We start from the raw sequence: 21,587 nt of genomic DNA, 5'->3' as shown, positions 1-21,587 counted from the left end.
ATAGACAGCATCACACCAGCTTCCCCAGAAAGCTGGGGAATTGAAGCTGGAATTGAAAGGGTCTAATTCCTTACAGCATATTCATGCTTATGTACTTACAGTAACAGAAGCAGAAAGGATAAGCACCAGCAATTCTACTGGTATCATTATACACCTACAGCATTTTTGTTTGCCCAGATGTTACCATTATACATTCATACATAAACACCAAAAGGAGAAAAGGTTACAGTAAGTCATGAAATCCTATTTAGTTGTCAAAATTAATGCCCTTGATGGGTTCAGAATCTTTGTTTTTGACTTTTTACTTCATCCCTACTTTTTGGCCAGGGTAAGAATGGTGTAGGAAGTCACAGTCCAGTACCTCTGTAAGGCAGAGGTAAGTAACTTAGGTTCTGCAAGTAACTTACTGGCAGTGTTAGGTTCTGAATGTCTCTTGTTCCCCTAAATGCATTCCCACAGTTGGAAGATTTTGAGTTGTGACAGAAGTTGAAGTCTTAAGAAACACTGCCGTTACTCATCCCCTGTACCTCAAGGCAGTGGTTTCCTATCTTGTAGAGGTGGAATAAGAAACAGGACTAATATGATCCTTACCTGAAACAACCCTTTAAAAGTATGTTAATAGAACAGCTGTTTACTGCATCCATTGCATTCGTAAGCATATACTGTCATCTTTTTGAAGTCAGTATAAATTTATTTTGAAGCAGAAGCAAAGGGAAAGATATCCAACAAGTCTTCTGATTTATTGCAGTAACCCTCATATATGCAGTGTTAAAGTGATCATATGGTTGGCTGCAGAAATGCTAAGATTTTCAGTTCAGTGGAAAGGTCTAAAGGAATATGTGATACACATATGCTTTTGTAATTACATCAACATGTTTAAGAAAAATAGCTTTAAAAAATGTGCTAAATCACTGTATAGTATATGCAAGTGAAACCAAGAGCTTACTTTAGAGAGAAAAGTGAAATGATGCATCCTCCGGCCTAGATAGCAAAAAATTTTGGCACCTCTGAGGATCTGGAATGCTTCTACATGTAGGTGTGATTCAAAACAGTATACACACATTTCCAACAGCAAGATCTGTAATTCCTCACCATCCTACCAAAAATGCTAAAGGAGGCTTAGTTCATATGCTACCTTGGCTGAGCCCATGTGTTCACTGGTGCCAGATACCATTCCTAGTGTCTGCAGCCTTCTACATGGATTGCAGTACTTTTTATCCAAGAAGTCCCTAATGCTGCTGCAAACGATGTTATTCTTGAAAAGTACCACATGCCGGGCTTACCTTTATTGTTTTTTATGGAAAGCAGTGTTTATCTCAGTATAATGCTTCTATGTTTATGCATCTCTTCCTCCCCCTTTTTTTTTAACTTTTGGCCTTGCTGGGCAATCTGAAACTCTTCTTGAAAGAGGTCTAGGCTCTAAGAGAAGATTAATACCCTTGCACAAGTTCCTGAAAATAAGTGTATGAGCAGTGGGTAGAGACACAACTTGGCATCCTCACAGAAGGAAAGGCAGACAAGATTCATCTGTTAGTCATTCAGTTTGGCCTCACGAAAGCAAAGAATGCAAATCCAGAAGAAATCAAAACTCATACGTTTTTCTGCTAACATAGCAACTTGGACAATCCAGTTGGTTTTTACAGTAAAGGAACCATTTAGGATCCAACCCTGCTCTTTCATTATCGATTGAGGTAGGAAGGGAGCCTCAGTGGAAATACAATGAGACAAAACAGTTTTAAGAGCTTGCTTTTACATTCTTCTCCCACACCATATCAACCAAACATCAGTTTGTTGGGTTTTTTTGTGTTTTGTTGTTGCCTGTCACAGGGCAGTTACAAGTTCCAGAATAATAGAATGTTACTCAGGTAATATCTGCTTTAAGAGGCTATCCCTCAAGGACCTAGTTTAGACTAGTGATACTAAATAGCAATGGTAAGCACATAATTCAGTATTAGCAAGCGTTCCGCTCTGTGGTGATCTGAACAGCAAAAAAAAAAGATTATTTACATCACTTTTCATGGCCCTAACATCATGTAAAATCATGCCAGGATTCTTTTGTTAGCTAATTCAGACTGCTGCTGTTGGTTGTCATTTAAAGGTAACTTTCATTAACAAAGCAAATATTTCTCCAGTTAGACTCTAGACTGAGCAAAGGAGAGGTGGGAAATGGAGTTAGAATAGGCTTGTCTTAAGGGAAAAAAAAACAGTCTAGTTTGAAAAAAGAAAAGTAAAAATCAAGGAACAGTTTAGTTTGAAAAAAAAAATCAGGAATAGGAGTTCATATTTTATTTTGAAACTACCTTTTGCTAATATCATTGGCTCGCAAATTGGATTAAGCTTTTAGGCACATGGACATTACATTGGCTTTGAGCATGACAGAGGAATTCAACAGCTTCAGTCCACTACACCTAGTTTTGACTCTGTATTCTTTTACTTGAGGAAAGATGAAACCTATGACCTGTAGCAACTTGTGTCCTATGGGGAAAGGAGAAGTGTTCAAAGCTGCCTTAGTTATGAGAATTTCCCAAACTTTTTCTAGGTCTATTACATTCTGTGTAAACACTTTGACAAAGTAGGAATCCCATAAAAAAATCCTAGCTAGAAAAAGGGGAAAATTTTCCCCCTCACACGTACTAGATTACCTCCTATTGCTAACAAAGTGTTTGCAATCAGTTTGCAATCAGACTTTTAAGTAGTGTTCAGTCTTCAGCATGTTCACTGTTTGTTCTTTCTGATAATTTGCTTTCAAAATATGAGTTGTCTTTATGGCATACATTTATTTCAAAGATAATTTCTTTTTGACTCAGTAAAGGAATGCTTAGTCTCTCATTTGAAGGGCCAGAAGTTGTGCTTACAGGTTTAAAAGACTGCTTTTAGCTGAAACTGACTGCTATGAAGAACACATACACTAAACGCATTTGTTTTTTAGAACTTAAGCAAAGAAGCCTAAAGACAGTCAAAGAATTCAGATGAACAGTTCTGGGATATTTGGATGTTTTGTTTTTTTTCCATAGACTAATTAACAGAATATGAAATATTAAGTCAGATATGGCAGGGAGAAAAAACAAACCAACCTATTCAGAGAGACAGATGTACCAAGGTGGCTGAATAAAAAAATCCTGGTTGTCATATTAAGAATACCACTGAAAATTGTATATCCAACATAAATACCACACTGTTGCTATTGTTCTGAAATAGCCACGTTCCTGTCTAGCTTCACTTCCTATGAACTGTCTGCATCCAGCATCCAGCCTCAGTGGCATGCAAACCCCACTGAAGAGGTGTGAGGAAATAGTAATTATTCAGATCCTCTTAATTATTTTTTTCTTCTGCAGTGCACATACTAGGGCCTGGTCCTTCCACTGCTCACTCATCATTAGCAATGAGATTCAGCTAGTTTTCCATACACAAAGTCCTTTGAATATTGTCCTCATCATCACCACAGCAAATCAGGGACACATGTCGCCTGGGTACATGTCCGATGTTAATATATAAACATGTCTGATGTTAATATAGAATCCATGGAAGCAGAGCAACCTGATATTTTGCCTCTTTAAAAGCAGAATCAGTCCTTTCCACTGCTCATTTGGTTTTCCTCCTGCACAACCTTCCATGTAATGACACATTCTAATCTGCAGACAATTTAAAGCACTTTGGATTTGGAGTGAACCAGATGACAAGAAAACAGAGCAAATGTCAGTCTGGGGTACACATTTGCCACTGAAACAGTTGCCAATATCAACCATTGTCCAGCAAGATGACTGTATACTATCTTACTTGAAAGAGCACATGAAGGAATCATTGCTCTGTTGCCAAAGACAGACTTGCCAAAAAAGCATTGTACAGGTAGTAGAAACCTGAAAGTTTTATCATTCAATCAACTATATTTACTACTATTAAAATACCAGATTCTATGTTGGGGTTTTTTTATTCCGTTCTACTCGTACATCTTGGGGATTAAGCAAAATGAGTGAGTAACAGAATGCCTTATAAAATAGTAAAACATCCTTTAAAATGTTTAAGTCCACAAATTTGGAGATAAACAAATAATTGCCAGAGTTTAGGCAGACTGCAGGAAAAAGACTAAGTGGTCTTCAGGCTGTCATTCCAGCAATACATAGCTTTTATTTTAACATAATGTCAGAGTCCCTTCTGTCCAATCTTTATGGCCTATGATCTAAACCAGATCCACCACAGGCATGTTTCAAAATTTTCAAACTTTTGTATTAAGTCCTTATGCTTTCACTATCATATGAAAACCATCCACATAGGGCACAGTTTAACACTTAGCCTTCAGGTAACACTCCTATTTATTTAGTGGAGCTTTGCTTAAGATGAACAGTGAGGTACAGACACCTTTCACATTATCCACAAGTGCATTCCCACCCGAGGTTATTGTCAGGTACAATCTCAGTCGATAGAGCAACATTAAGAGGATGAAAAACAAAAACAGGGAACTGTGAGCTTTAGACTAACTCTTAAAAACAGAAACATTACAGTTATGAATGTTTTGTTCTTCATCACAGCATTTGCTGCTATTAAACTCAAATGAGAAAAGGAAGGAGGCAGGTGGCAGTGAATCAAGATGTTTCAAAGGTCACTAGTGCAACCTGACTCTTCATGTTTTGTAAATCCACCTCTGCAGCCTAGAAAACCATGGGAAACATCAGGTACATTACTTTGCACAAAGATTAGTAAGAGACCCCCCAGAGTAGGAGCACAAGCTACTTTTCTTGCCAACCCTGGCAAAAGACAGACACCTCAAGTAAGCACAACAGGTTTTAGCTCTCTGTGCTCTATCCTCTATTACTACCTCCTGAAATCACACTGGTAATGTTGTGAAGTTTGTATGTCATCAAAATTTATAAAGCTGTTGGTCATTTGGGTTACAGTTCATATTTTTCAGGGTTATTTAAGGCCTTCCTGCCATGTGAGGTTCATAAGCATATTTAGTAAATAAGATGCAGAATTCCAATGTAATTCCCTGATTCCAGGAAATGGGGAGCTAAGCAATACCTTTGTAACAGTAACAGCTAAGCAATACCTTTGTAACGGGGGGGGGGGGGGGGGGGAAGTCTATGCATGTTAAGTGTACATGGAATAGAGAACAGTAAAGTTGGTAAGTAAATTCAGAAATGGTTGACTGCTCTTGCTGACCCACCCCACTCCCCCGTCTCCCTGCCATCCCCCAAGGAAAAATAAACCCACAGACAAGAACCAACAAAGTCACATAACTTTTTAGTAGGCTAAAGATATAGAAAAAGTGAGGGGTGGGGGGAGGAGGGTTAACTATCAACATTTTAGAAAACCTGAAAATAAATCCTGACAGATTTGAAAGAATTTTTAAACTCAAGCAAATAAATTTGTTAAACAACATCAGGCTTCCAAATCACTTTAACACAAAGTGAAGGCAACAACCTACCATAGAACATCAGCTGTAGGTAGGGTTAAGTGAGATGAGATGTACCTCATTACAAAGGCTTAAGTTTGCACTGAGGAGTTAGCAAGTGTTTTCTATCACCACAATACACAGTTTCTTCCTGTATCTGTTTTTGTGGGTTGTTTTTGTTATTACATTCAGTATCAAGAACAAATTTTTAGTGTTTTTTGAATGCATACAAGTTCAAACACAGTAGTAAACATAGGATACTTTCTCAGAAAAAATAAAAAAAGAAAAAGAGGAATAATTACATTTTATTTCTGAAGGATAGGAGTAGATAAAAGTGTATTTTAATGGGCATTGTAAATAAAAGTGTCAGATTATCTTACAAAAAGTTGTTAATTTGCTTATCAGAGAATAAAATGAGGCTTAGACGCAACATGAATGCTTTTGACTAAAACAGCAATTCTGAAAACCACCCCTGAGCTGCTACACTGAACTCAGGACATACCTAAGCATGGGAGGTCCTAAACTTCATACATGTCTTCTAGATCTTTTTCCTGTGAAGGGGCCACTTTACTGGTAGAGCATTAAAGACAAACAATTATCAGATTAGTGAAGTTGAATGAAAATAAGAACCTATGTCTGAAGAAAGACCATTCCAAGGTGCTTACTCCTACTTCTTGACTTAGAGAGGATGTTCTCTTTAGGTAATACTCTTCCAATACAGCAGGCCTCAGGCTGAGGCACTGGCAGTCACTCCGTCTGCCACCACAAATAAAATCATGCTGTCACTGAAGTACTCCTGTCCTTATGCATGAACTCATTCCTGAAAGGTAACTAGCACCTACTATTTCCTCTGAAGATAGTCAAAATGCAAAATACCTGAAAGACAAACTAGCCTTATCCACAGATAATATGTCCATAGAGTAAGTATTACTCTTACCATCATAGAATCATAGAATAGTTAGGGTTGGAAAGGACCCCAGGATCATCTAGTTCCAACCCCCCTGCCATAGGCAGAGACACCTCACACTAAACCATGTCACCCAAGACCTTGTCCAACCTAGCCTTGAACACCCCCAGGGACGGAGCATTCACAACCTCCTTGGGCAACCCATTCCAGTGCCTCACTACCCTTACAGTAAAGAACTTCTTCCTTATATCCAATCTAAATTTCCCCTGTTTAAGTTTAAACCCATTACCCCTTGTCCTGTCACTACACTCCCTAATGAAGAGTCCATCCCCAGCATCCTTATAGGCCCCCTTCAGATACTGGAAGGCTGCTATGAGGTCTCCACGCAGCCTTTTCTTCTCCAGGCTGAACAGCCCCAACTTTCTCAGCCTGTCTTCATATGGGAGGTGCTCCAGTCCCCTGATCATCCTCGTGGCCCTCCTCTGGACTTGTTCCAACAGTTCCATGTCCTTTTTATGTTGAGGACACCAGAACTGCACACAATACTCCAAGTGAGGTCCCATGAGAGCAGAGTAGAGGGGCAGGATCACCTCCTTTGACCTGCTGGTCACACTCCTTTTGATGCAGCCCAGAATACAGTTGGCTTTCTGGGCTGCAAGCACACATTGAAGCTGGCTCATGTTCATTTTCTCATCAACCAACACCCCTAAGTCCTTCTCCACAGGGCTGCTCTGAATCTCTTCTCTGCCCAGCCCGTAGCTGTGCCTGGGATTGCTCCAACCCAGGTGTAGGACCTTGCACTTGTCATGGTTAAACTTCATGAGGTTGGCATCAGCCCACCTCACAAGTGTGTCAAGGTCCCTCTGGATGGCATTCCTTCCCTCTAGCGTATCAACCGAACCACACAGCTTGGTGTCATCGGCAAACTTGCTGAGGGCACACTCAATCCCACTGTCCATGTCACCGACAAAGATGTTGAACAAGACTGGTCCCAACACTGATCCCTGAGGGACACCACTCATTACTGGTCTCCACCTGGACATTGAGCCGTTGACCATAACTCTGTGTGCAGCCATCCAGCCAGTTCTTTATCCACTGAGTGGTCCACCTATCAAATTGATGTCTCTCCAATTTAGAGACAAGGATGTCATGTGGGACAGTGTCGAACACTTTGCACAAATCCAGGTAGATGACGTCAACTGCTCCACCAGTGTCCATCAGTTCTGTAGCCCCATCATAGAAGGCCACCAAATTGGTCAGTCAGGATTTCCCCTTAGTGAAGCCATGCTGGCTGTCACCAAGCACCTTGTTGTTTTTCATGTGCCCTAGCATGCCTTCCAGGAGAATCTGCTCCCAGATTTTGCCAGGCACAGAGGTGAGACTGATCATTAATATATCCTAAACATTCACCTTACTTGTATGCATGTAATAGGCCATGCATCTGGCCCCTAACCTCAACACGTAAATACTGAGTACCTACTTAGCCAAAAAATGCTGAGCAACAATTTTTTCTCCAAGTCTCTAGAAAGTTTTGAAGCTCAGCATCTCTGAAATGATTGCAGGCTTTAGGCAATGACATTTGGAAAATGTTGAACAAAGCTCCTTGGTTAAGCTCTAGGTATCATGTTTTTAAGGAATTTGTAAACATGAGGCAAAGAAGCAGTCATTTTGTGGGCTGAAGACCAACACTGAGATGCACACAGACAAGGAGCATTTTGATTAGGAGGATGTGATACCAATTCAACATTAGTTTGAGATTGCTGAGAGGAATCCGCTTCATGACTGATAAGTGCAAAGGTACCCATAGCTGATGTTACTTGTTTCTTTGTGTTATTTTTTTAAGCATCACAAGTTTTGTTTTTCCCACTCCATGGATTAAATACACAAAGTCCTTTGTAACACACCTCAGGGCTCAAATTATGCATTTGCCAACATGTTAGGCAGCACTGTGAAGAGTGGAAGAGGTTTTAGAGCAATCATTAGACAATCAAAAACATTTTTAGGAAAATTGTTAAAAAAGGAAAAGACTCACACACTAACTGTACCCTATTTACTTGAGATTTGACTTGTTTCTCTTTTGCAGCAAATAGTTCTTCCATTTAAAATTGATAGACATTGTTCTGGCAAAAGCAGAGATATCCCTTTACCCATTGTAGTTTTCACTAGTTTTTTTAACTCAAGATAGTATTTTTCTGTTGAACACTTGCCACAGTCTTGGTAACAATGTTAATAAAACTGATTGCAGTTGTTAAACGCAGAATTATGTTTACAGAGTTCCTTAACAATCTTTTATTTAGTTTAGTTTCCGACCTCAAAATGTAACTTACTTTTCATTTGAACAATCAGTGATAATGTATAAAACTGATTTCCAGTTTTGTTCAGTCAGTCATTCACAGTTTGTAGGCACAAATTTAGCTGCTTCAAATTCCACACATATCAGATGACTGGAATACACATTCAGAGGAGAAAATGATTTTGAATATTTGGCTTTCCAAGTTGCCAACTGGAGACAGCACAGCAAGGCCAACCTTCACCAAGTGCTGACCACCCATTTCTGAGAAAAAGATTGCCTTAAAGTGTCTCAAATTGAGGATTAGATGCTTTTCAAAACTGTCATGTCATCATCATATATATCAGGTGTTACACTCTAGTTGCTGTTAAAAACAAAACCCAAAAAAACAGTAAGGAAGGTGAAACATAAATATTCACTACTTTTAAAAAAACAGGTTGCAATTTTCTGTTTGTGACAGCACCATAAAGACTGAAATCTTAATCAGATAAAATCCTTTTATTTTCCTGCTGACTGAAGATGGAGAAAGGGGAATAGAAGAAATCTATAACATATGAGCAAAATTATCTGTAAATGGAGTGTTTAAAAATGTTTCCATCAGGCATCAGTAGATGGGTCTTTAAATGAAAGCCAAGTATTCAAATGCCATCTATTTTAAGTCTTGCATTCCAAGAAAGAAAATATGAGCCAGATAAGTTAGTCTGTGTTGACATGTAAAGTACTTCACTCCCATTAGAAGGGCTGATGCTGACCCAAAAGATGCTCCATGGCTCAACGGAATACCAGAGAGTGGAAGCATAAATGAATTTGAACGTTGGTAATTTAATTGTAGTCACTGTACTTCTGAATCAGCCTGTATATAAATTTCCACTAGACAGAAAACACCTGGAAAAGCTCTGCTAAGAGAGCCTGATTCTTTGACAGCTTTGGATGGTAGCCTACATAAACAGAGAGGCAAAAAAGAAAGACATTGTCCTTTTTTTCACTACAGCATTGTTTTTATGGTTGCTTCCAAAAGCCTAAACTTACAATTAGAGAGCCCTTTCTACAAGCACACCATGTCATTACATGCTTGGTATTTTCAATATATGCCCGATAATTTCAGCACTCTGCACTCCAACTGATGTTGTATTTCTTTCAGTGTTTATGCCTCATTTTCCCCTGAAAGCTCTAAAATTGAAATTTTCGCATCCACGAAAGCTTCACTCCTCAGCTGTTAATCTCATGTATGATATCACTTCCTTTTGTTGTTTATAAGCAAGAAGATTGTTCAGAAATATCCTGCATTTGTGTGATCTAAGTGAGTTGAAAAAAAAATTTATTTAGACAAAATAATTAGAAAATCAACATGATGTCAAACTGAGACTGATTTCAGTAGTAATGACAGTAACTGATTAACTTCAGTCTGCTTAACAATGCTGTTTACATTTTTCCTGCCTCTCCTTAAAGTCCATTATTTCAAAACTCAAAGGATTTCTCTTATGCACATCTGCAAATTCAGTGTCAGTTCCAGATTCACATTTTGGTGGTGAATCAAGCTGGCCTCAATTCACCCAATGAGACGCCAGTTTTTACCAGACAAACAAATTGAGGTGACTTAATGCTTGTGGGGCTTAACTGATGTATTTACTTGCTTTCACTGTCCTTTTTTTGCTTCTAATGAATCAAACATATTACTACACACTGCTGACAAATTGAAGATAGGAGAGACCAGATGAGTTAGACATTAACAACTTTAAACCAAGGACGCTCAGCTTAACTTCCTAATATCAGACACCACCAGCTCTTCAAAGGGAAGCTTTCATTTTTTTGAAAGGATTAGGAAAGACAATTAAGGTTTATGGATTTTCTTTTAATTTAAACTAAATTCATTGGAAACTAGGCATGGTATAAATATTCCAAATTACTGCACCTTCAAAATTACCTTAGTGGCATACATATCATTACTTAATGATACAGGTAATCTGTTTGTATTCTCTTTGTACAAACGTTGGTAATGAGAGACTGATGAGCATATCAACAAATAAGGGATTTACTCAAATTCTCGAAAAATGAAAAAGCTGAGACATTTTTGCATGTGTACTGATCTGACACATATATGCAGTTGTTAAAGTATGACTTTATATTAAACATAAAGTCTGAGTCAGCTTTTTAGTACAGAATTGAACAATAAAAAAAACCAACAAACCAAACAACCAGCTCACCATAATTTATTACTTAGTGTATAGTTGTGACCTAAGCCAAATTACAAAATTAAATATGAATTGAGATGACTTGGATTTTTTCCACCAAGTAAGTGGGAACAAGATTGGGCTGCTAACATCTCTGCACACTGATACTTGCCTCTACACATTGATGAGCAACAAGTCATGAGACCTAAAGCCTGGCACTGCCAGTGACTTGCTGGGAACCTTCAGGCAAACAATTCTTTCCATATTCCTTTGTTTTCCTAACTCTGAAATAGTAGTGACAAAATTTATTTCTACTTGCCCTAGAAAGTCTTGTGGCTGTAAGCTGATGGTTTTTCAGCTCTAAAAAGCATTAGTACAAAATTGTCTGACAGACACTTCATTTTGTTGAGAATAGAGACATCATTTAATTTTCTCCAGATGTGGCACTGCAGCATGCTCCCAAATGAAGTGATACCCACCTGCAGCTGTTCCTAAACCCTGACTGGAAAACAGCAGTCTCACCTGCTAATGCTCCTTTCAGTGGGCTATTTCCACCTTTTGTGGAAATATTTGTTATTATACTGTCAATTCACAGGCTTTTCCATTGACTGAGTAGCAATGAGTTATCTCTGAGCAAAGATACTTGTATCCAAATAGACCTGAGCAATAACAATTCATGAGACCTAGACTGATCTTGTGCCTTTTGCTCATGCTGGATTATACTGATCACTCCCCGAATTCTTTCATGAGTGGCACTGAGATTAATTAATCTCAGGCTGAGAGAAGCAACAGCATCCATGTGTAAAATATAGAAATGTAAAACGCTAAGCGGGCCACTTAGGCCAAGTAGGGATAATTTCCCCATCACTTTCTAATATTTTTAGCAGAAATTACTCTTTTTACCTTGAGGCATGAGGCTTCCAATATTTTCCTTGAGAGAGTCCAATTTTTGTCTTCTTGCCCCACCGCTCTACCTCTTTCTCTTCTTTTTCTTTTAGGCTGATGCAGATGGTTTTTTTTTCAGCATTCTTCTCTACACTGCTTCTTAGCTAAATGCGTCTTTTAGCTTCTATGAAAATCTTTTGGCTTGGTAAGTGCCCTTGTCCATTCTTGACTGCCTTTACCCCCACTGCATAGGCCACAGTATGTATGTTCTTACCTGTGCTACCTTTGCAGAAACCATATTGCATTTTTGCTGGTGATCTGGCACCTTGCTGTTAAAACATAACATGCTGGAGATAGATCGGAGAACAGACCATGTCAAATAACCCTACAAGACAGATATCTTGCACGCTGCAAAATACACTGTGAGCATCCTTTGAGTCTCCTGAAGATGTGTTTTTGTAAAATTGTATTGTCACTGGTACCAAGATCAAATGCTACAGCATATCAGTTCAAAGAAGTATCTTAGAAGATCAGCAGTAGATGCCATGAGCTCTAGTCCCCAGAATTATCAATACTTTCCTAAAATATGGCTGAGATGGCTATTTTGTCCCTTCTAAAAGCCCCATTTACCAAAGATTTTCAACTTAGTAGGCTGCAGTTCAGTGTAAGACCCAATATCTACCATTAAAATAGTGTAAGCAATACTGATAGTTTTCTGCTGTAAAGTGAGATTTACTTAAATTATTGTAGAATGCTTTCTTAGTCACATGAAGAACAGAGTTTTCTGTTGATATTACTTTATGCAATGAAAAAAGTCAGAGGACTGATCCAAACTGAATTACACACACTTCTGCTGAGAAAGCAACAGCAGCCTCAGAGCCATTGAAGAATGAGGTCTGCTTTGAATAGCTAATATAAGTTTATTTGCTCTGCAACATAGCAGACCTTCAGTTCTGATTTTTTTAAACATTCTTTCAATAGTTTAGCCTGGGTTTTGCACCTTTTCAGAATTAAGCACCCTACCAGACTGATTCCAACAAAGGTTGCTTAAGTCCTCAGTGAAGGGGGAGTTTTGTTATTTAAATAAAGTAGCTACTGTAGTAGATTTGCAGATATGTTAAGAGTATTAACTTAGGATCTAGAGGCAGATTTAGGAAGAAAATACTATAAAGCAGAAAAAAAATAAACAGTGTATTTATTGAAACATAGAAGACATTACAACATGTGATATGATTGCATCAGCTAAGAGCAAGTGGAACCATTACCTGTACATGCAATGTAATGCATGTTGCAAAGTGACAATTATAGTTACACTTTCTTTTAAAACACTGTCACCTTTTAAAACCTGGCTGGCCACCACCACCAATTACATTAGGGGAAGACAACAGAAGTCACAGGATTCTTCTGTCCCTTTTTATGGTCTGCAAAACACCATGCTATGTTTTCCTAAACACCAGTAGATAACCCACAACCTCTTCTGTGAAAATGGACGGGTGAATTCATCTGCTATATATTCACTGTGGCAGAACAGCAGCTGCTGCACTTCCTGAGGAGTCACAGCAACATAGATTATCTAGTCTAGTGCTTTCATTGAGTGATTTTGCAACAGTAATACTGGAAACAATTTTCAAGGTCAATTCAGTTTCTGTTCCTCAGGTGAACATAAGTTTTCATTCTGTTTTGGTCATCAGAATGGAAGTACCTTTTAAGTACTGTGGTATTGCCTGATGAGTTCCTCCAAAACCAGGATTTAAGTAGAAGTAGAGCAGATACGTAGTTTCTCCAGCATTTCTCCATCTTCCGCCTAAAAGAGAGAACCTAAATGCCACAGCCACGCACAGAAATTATTGACAGTTTTGAGTTCTGAAGCACTGGGAGGGGGAATCTTTGCCACTGACCCTTCTGGAGGAGGGGAGTTGTATGACTTCCACCTTAACCTTCAAGGATGTAATTCTCAAAGGTAGACAATTATTTTTTACCAGGGTATAAACTATACCACACCGAAGCAATTAGATACTCTTATGCAAGGAGTGTAAGTAGGAAGACCCCAACAGTGCTTTCTCATTGATTTTCTTGTTTGTGGTCCATACTATGTTATAGCAGATTGGCTGCCTCTTGCTGCAGATAAATGGATGAGTGTGCATGGTCTGAAACAAGGTATTAGGCTTTTCTCCAGGCTTTGCATAAAAGCCTCATGTGTCTGTGTGCTGAGCTAATAATACATAAACTGGAAGCACACAACCAGTCTAAATTTTTTCAGCTTGTGAAAGTTCATCTGTCAGATCAGCCTCTTGAACAAGCACTCTGGGATTTTACTGGAAAAAATTACTTCAACAGAAACATTCTCTCAGCACACTCAAAAAACCTGCATGCAAATTTGCTCCTGTTAAGAGAATAAACATGGGTGTTTTAGCAGACTCAGCTGCAGAAGTTTCATTGGCAGGTTATTAAAAACTTCATTTTTTAAAAATATAATTTCAAGAAAAAACTGTAGACACAGAAGACTGATAATACTAAAATACAGAGTAAGAAAGAGACACTGGGCAAAATACTCGAGCAAAAAACAGCTGGTTCTCCTCAGAGCTTGCTTTGGACAAATTATTTTTGATCTCTATCAAAGCCCATGGATTTGCATAAATTTAGACAGTAGAGAGCCATTTATTTACTTCATGAAGTGATACATAGGATGTGCAGGAATTCCTTCTACCCCCCCCCCCCCCCAACCCCTGCAGATACTTGGACAATGTCCTGCCACTAAAAGTTACAAATCATATCAGCATTGAAAAGTGCTTTTCACCAACCACCAATGCCACTGAATGGTCTGGTTTATGACTTTTGCATGAGATGATCAAATTCTGGAATCAATCAATTTTTAACACAAGGTGTGACCTATCTATTTTTTCTACCAGGTGTTTATTATGCTAATTACATTATTACATTCCTTTGGTATCTCAGCATCCCCTTGACACTATGAACATCTGCCTGTATATAAAAGCTTCATAAACTACCCATTATATATATATATATATATATATATATATATATGTATGAATCATTAATCTATCTAAGATAAATTCTGGCACATTTGAAGTCAATAGCAAAACCTTCCTTAACTTGGCAAGGATCAGATTTTTATTCTCCCTCTGCAATGTGTCTATAGCAGGTGCCATTGCCTTTAATGCCAGCTGTTCGCAGTTGTCTGCTAGTAGTTCCAAAGAACAGCATTTGACTTATTATCCAGCCTATTAAATATGTATTTTCTGCTGGCTCACACTCAGCTTTCAGTCCAAGGTGGAGATTGTGACATCTGCCCAAATGATATTGCATGCTACTGGAATGAATTCCAGGCTCTGTTCCAGACCCTAGCTCTCTGTTCCTTAGCAGCTTTGGAGCTAATAGAATCATAAATTGAAGCTGATCTGTGTGGCCAAAGAGCTGCAATAAACCTTAAGATTGGTGGATCTTCCAAAGCACCCTGCCCTTCAGAAGTATTGTTTATGCCTCTGAGCTTCTCATTTGATGAACTGTCCAATACTTCATTGAATCTAGTAAGTTTCTATGCTGGCATGTTGCAAACATGTGAGCAAATCGTCTGGGTATAGACATAATAATACAAACAACTATTTTGGACCTCTAGTGCAGCTTTCAACCCAAGAACTTTCAATGACTATACATGTTAATTAAGCTCTTCCAGCTTCCACTATGAGGTAGTTAAATAATAATATAGTTACAGATGGAGAGAAATTAGCACAGAGCTGTTAAAAGACTTGCCTGCTGGCTGCTATGGCTCCTACAGAAGCTGGATCATTTCTGTAATGAGGCATTTTTTCACATGCTCTTAGGCTGCTGAAGATAAGCTGTGTATCTTTACATGTTCTGCCCAATTTACCCCTATCTTTCTTTTCAGTCTCTATCTTTTCATATATCAGTCTCAGAATAGGATCTACCATGTATTTGATATGTGGATTCTTAAGATCATGTTCTACTACATGCAACATGTAAATTATCTACATGTGATGGTAGATCCATCTTGGAAGTTACAACTGTATTGATCACTTTTACTGTGGTGCCACTCTGATGTCATCTGAAAGAAAGCTGGAACTTACCTAGAAAATGCTTTTGTAACTGACATATCATATAATTTCAAATTACTTAATATTAAAATACCAGGAATATAAAAAGAGGGATTAACTCTTATAGTTCTCCTGTATGCAAGCTAATTTGATTTTAGTACGAATTCCAGTGTAAACTCCAGAACAGAAAAGTGCTATTACCATATTCAGATAGCTACACTATGGAGAACAGTTTGGATTTAGCCAATCCATCCCACTATATCAAAATCCCTCTTGCCAACTCCAGAACAGGCAAACGGTAGACTCAGTTCTGTATTTATGAAAATGTAAAATTAAATCAATGAACTAACATCCTTATGAACTTGTTCTTAATTAATCTAAATTTGATTATATACTTGGGATCTGATTTATACTTGGGAAGATTATTTCCAGTCTGCTGGCCAGAAATGTATGATACTGGCCAGTATCATACAATCCATTTCTACACACCTTCATAATTTCAGAAGTTTTAGGATTATGATTAACAACCTTCTTATCCTCAAAATCTTTCTATCTAACTCGGAAGAGGAATCTTTCCTTAGAATTAGCATTAATATATCTTTTTATTCTTTATAGAATGGTCTCAGAAATTCATCAAATCCTGGACTACTGTGACTTTTTATAGCTGAATTATTTCTAGAAGCTCTGCTTAGTTATATTTCCATCCAAATGTTCTTTCTGTTTCTAAGTTGTCTTTAGTACTTCAGCTAAGTCAAAGTAGTTACTGTAATTTGCAGTCCTTGTGCTGTCTCTTACTACACAAATTTGAGAAAATCTTTAAATTCTTTTAAAGTCATTAGTTAATGTTCTAATTTTTACTAGACCATTTTATTAATTAAATATATTCAATGGCATTTGAAATGTTTATTTCATTACTCATACGTGGCATCTGAGCATCATTTCTGACTTGTCACACACTCACCTTATAACGTTGTATTTTTTAAAGCCTTTAATTTGCATAGCAGTACAGTTCAGGGTCTACTACAGTCACATACGTAAATACCACCTATACAGCCACATCAAGTGATGAAATTTTGGAATACGAATTCCAATCATGGTAGAAACACAGTGTGTACTGTAAGTTTGAATTAGCTAAGATTTCATGGGATAAAAATAATTCAATACTTGGAAAAGTGCAGGCTATGCTTTTTGAGGTTAGAGAGGCAAAGGGCAGGGGAACATGAGATCTGGCTAAGCTCACAGGGCAGATCCTAAGAATGTTTATGCTGCTGGCCCTGGATAAGGCTTCCTAATCCTGTAGAAAAGAAGGCTGACCCACTGACTAAGGCACTACTCTGAGTCAGGGAATACCTCCTTCTTATGTTCCACATCTCATACACCCCTTGGCCAACCTTGATGGGGGGGATTTATCCTCATTCCAGCCACAAAATGGGAGCAGTGCCTCTTCTCTACGCCACAAGGCACTGGGAAGATAAATCTGTGAATATTTAGGTACTACTGTAATGATAACTAAATAAGCCACTGGCATAAGCTTATTGGGTACTATATTACCATGGAGAGGAATTCTCCTGCTTGCCTGTAATGGGAAACTCCTAAAATCTTACCTTAAAAGGAATAGACAACAAACAGCATGAATCCCTAAGGAGATGAAGGGGAGATCATACTTTATAGTCCACAGAAGCATTTTACTTCCAAGGGTGGCATTTTGAACATATCTCAATAATTTTCTCTATAAACCTGGAAGCATTTTACTTTAGATAAAATATACAAAAATAATATTTATACTTTTTTATCAATAATAATAGACCATGTTTTTTTTCATTTCCTCATCTCAACCTGAGTCGAAAACATCTGTTTTAGCATGTTTCATTGTTTTGATTTTACTTAAGAGAAAAATATTGATAAAAAGACACACATGCATTTTCCTGCAATTGGTATTTCCACCAGTTTAATTTAAGCCCCTGATTCAGCAAATGAACTAATCATGTGCACAACTCAATTTATAATACTCTCAAAATTAAATGAGATACATATTTAATTACTTTTCAACTCAGTGCTTTAGAGACTTGAAAAGATTTTATGATGTGAGATTCTATAATGCTACCATAGAAACTATTTGGCAATTTATTTTTCTTTAAGCTTTTCCATTTGCCAAAGATCAAAGAGGTAGAGTGTCAAATATTCTGTTGTCTGCTATCAGCAATGGATGCTAGAATTTACTTTTCTTTGTTTCTGCCTATGCAGAGTAGGCAGATGCCAGTCAGACATTCTTTGCTCCGATATTTCATTATATTTATATTTATATTGTAACAATCCTTTCAAATAGGATATCCAAAAGTTAGAACAGTCCTTATGGCTACCATCTTTTAAGGTAGATTACATTAAAGGATGTGGTGTGGTTCAGAGTTTAGCCAAACAAATAAAGAAAACAGCAAAAATTGGCTGGTGCCAGTCTAGGAGTAACACTACCTATACCTGTAGTAAATAGAGCACATTGGTCATTGCACCCCATATTAGTGAGTTACACGTTCAGACTTTTTATTAGATTATATTTAAAATGTGCATTTCACTTAATTTTTCTTTATAATATGAGACTGAGCTGCTAAAAATTCCAGGATGGATAAAGAAATGGTTTGTTGAGACTGGCAGCAGTAAGGAACTGGAAAGTTTACTTTTCAGGGGGTTTTTCTTGTTTGTTTTTTAAGAGGCATGCACAAATAACCTGATTGAAATTACACCATGCACTTTACACCTAATGTTTCCTTTTACAGGTACCTCTCCCAGAAATAGCTAGTTTTGGCTGGCACTAGCAAATCTTTGAATGTATTAATTAGAATAAGGAAAAATTTCAAGACAGAAATTCAGCAGACTTAACACAGCTTAGATTTCATCATAAATTTGACATTCTGTCCAAGTTCATGGTGTAGAAACATACCAGAGAGAAACACACAGGGATACATAATTCTGTCCTGAAGGCTTGGAAAAATTTCTGTCTGTACCAGTAATACCTCCTTATAATCTTCTTGGCACTTGACAACCGTGACAAACTCAATGTTGCGGGGGTTTTTTGGTTGGGTTTTTTTGTTTAGTTTTTTTCTTTTGTGAAGGAATATAAAAATGCTCTTACCTCAGTGTTGCTTAAAGTTTTGGTTATGTTTCAAGCGCCTCAAAACATTGAGAATAATTGCAACATTGTGTGCTGCCAGCATTTGCAGGACAAAACTCTCTGTTTTTCTCACACATTATTTGAAAAAACATTTCGCACCTCAATAGATAGTTGTGGGTTTGGATCATAAAGCACTAAGGGTTTTGATCTGTTCTGATTCCTACCCCTTGTGTCTCATTTTTTCTCATGGCTTTGAACAAAATGTGACTCATCTGTCACAAGTAAATTTCATATCCTCTATCCTCTATTTTGGTGTGTGACTACAGGGACGCTGCAGTTATGTAAAATTATTTGTGTATGTTCTCTCTAATCCCGTGAAGTCAGTAACAGCAGCATGGATGGTACAAACAGGAGGGAGGAATGAGCTGTTTGGCTAAAATGCCTAATCCCTCTCTCCCCAGGCTCAGGCAAAGTAGCTTGCTATCCTCCTCAGTGTGGCAGCTCTCCATTTTGCTAACTATTCAAAGCTACTTCTCTGACTTTGTAACTTTTCCTTCATCCACACGAGCAGCTGAGCCAAAGCTGCTGAACACCTGCAAGCTGCAGAGAAGTTTGTATCCAAAGCTGAACACTAGAGCTCAGACCCATCTCTGGAAGTGCTGAATGGGTGTAGATGTGTTCTCTTATTACTGACTCATTGTTTGAAGGAGAAGGCCTGTTTGGCAGGATGAACAATAAATAGCTACTCTTCATAAAAATAGGAAGCAAATGGCAATGAGGTTGTGCATAATGCTCTGGCAGCTTCTGTTCTCCAGGCTGCAGAACCCTATCAGACAGGTGCCAAATGCACACTTTTTGTGCAGCTCAGGTGCATTGAATGAAATCAACTGCAAAAAATCTACTGCATTGTCTCCTATTGGTTCCCCAGGTGGCAGTGCATCTTCTAAACTGCACCACAAATTGAACAGGGTCCTCTTGTGGGACATGTTGGGAATCAAGGGAAAATTACCATGGATTATCTACCAAAACAAGGGCATATTGAGGGCCAGGTCTGGTATTAGCAGAGAACTGAGTTGTCAGTCATTACAGAGTTTTTTTAAAATACATTTGACACCAGAAGCCAGAAAGCTTTGTCATCCCTAATCTAATCCCTAATCTGAACCAAAGGGCCTGGAAAGCAGCTCCTTTCTGCAAAGGTTCTGGGCTTTGTGAGGAAGGCACCCACCTGGTTGCCATTGTGCAACAGCTCTCGGAGCCTTTGCTGGGGCTGGGTGGGCAGCAGGAGCCACCTGAAATGGAGAAACAAATTCCAGCCAGCAACCAGAATTTCAGAGGTTTGTTGGAAACAATGTACTGTGGTACCTGGGCTGATGTTTTGAGGTATCTTTTCTGTCAGAAAATGCTCCTCTGTCTACAATATTCAAGCTTCCTTTATGAAAGTGTATTGTTATGTCCTGCTACCCACAGTTTTCTCTTGTGAAATCCTCTCTAAACACTTCCTCTATCTAACGTCAGCACAGTCTTATGGTGGCCAGGCCACCCAGGGCAGACCATCTTCAGTCCCACTGGGTCCTGGTGTACATGGCACTACTGAAGCTCAACTGTGCAGAGGTTAGGAGCTGCTATTCTTCATTCTTCATTCATTTCATTAAGGTAAATTGAGAGATACCTTTGGGTGTTTTTGGCTCTCTGGATTTACTCTGACTCCTGGGAAACCAGCAGCACTAGAGAGTAAAAACACAGGCAAGGAAGATCTTACGAATATTTCAATTTTAAACCACAAAGCCAATCAGCATGTGAAGAGGATCACCCTACTTATCAAATAGCTGCTTTTCTAGTAGCTCATGGGTTCATGCACATAGATAATGAGCAGCGATGTTGTCAGCAGCTGAGGACAGGGGCTATGCAGACGGATGCTGTGGCCTCCCTAGCTCTTACCTAGCAAAGCATTCAAGTGTGTGCACACAATCCAGCAGGAGCACAGGTCTCCAGAAGTCACCCTCCAGGACTTTATTACACAGAACCCTAAATATCATAATGACAGCTGAGCCCACCAAATCACAGAGACTCTTTCCGGTCATGTCAGTGGGATTTAGGTCAGGTGAAGTACGTATGATTTGGTAGCAGCTGTCTGAGAGTGATTAGCCTGTAAAATAGATAAGGATATTTTATATTTATATAGGACATTAACATTGCCTGTGTCTTCTTTTGCTAGCACCCTCACATTACAAATGCAGTCATACTTGGGTCTTTGTATGGTGATTCCAAGCACATTTTATCAATACAAGCTTCTTGGAAATATTAGACTTTATGTTGCATATTGCATGAAGGGTTTCTATGTACATTTTTATGGGGGCAAAACACGTGGAGAAAGATGAGATTAGGTAAAGGGTTTTCAGCTGTTCTTCAAGCTGAAAATGTCTAGTAACCTGGAAAAGCTACGCAGTGTCTCTGCAGAAGGGTGGGAACAAGGCTCAAGGCACTTTTCTTGAAATCTAAACCCGTATTTTGATTTACAGCATAATTATTACAGGATTGCCAAGAAAAACACCAAACATTCAGATTTTTAGTCCATATTCAAACTGCTACATAAGTTTTTACAATCATTGAGTAAATAAACAGACTACTCAAAGTAAATGAGTTGCCAGGTTTTCATGCTTCTGAACAGTAGACCTTGAATACAAACCCTGAATATGGAGTTAAAAGACTATGTTAGGCCCCAGTGTTTGATGTTCTTGGTCAATATTCCTTAATATTTCTGAAGAA

The 21,587-nt window shown here is 38.4% G+C and overlaps 1 protein-coding gene across 2 annotated transcripts in view; it reads left to right on the top strand.

The window, feature by feature from the left end:
- Window positions 1-21,587, top strand: part of COL8A1 (collagen type VIII alpha 1 chain) — an 86,618-nt gene that overhangs the window by 29,146 nt on the left and 35,885 nt on the right. The window lies entirely within an intron of this gene.

The sequence above is a fragment of the Melopsittacus undulatus genome, chromosome 2 (assembly GCF_012275295.1).
Source record: "Melopsittacus undulatus isolate bMelUnd1 chromosome 2, bMelUnd1.mat.Z, whole genome shotgun sequence".
Taxonomy (NCBI): domain Eukaryota; kingdom Metazoa; phylum Chordata; class Aves; order Psittaciformes; family Psittaculidae; genus Melopsittacus; species Melopsittacus undulatus.
This window is presented reverse-complemented; position numbering and strand designations above follow the sequence as displayed.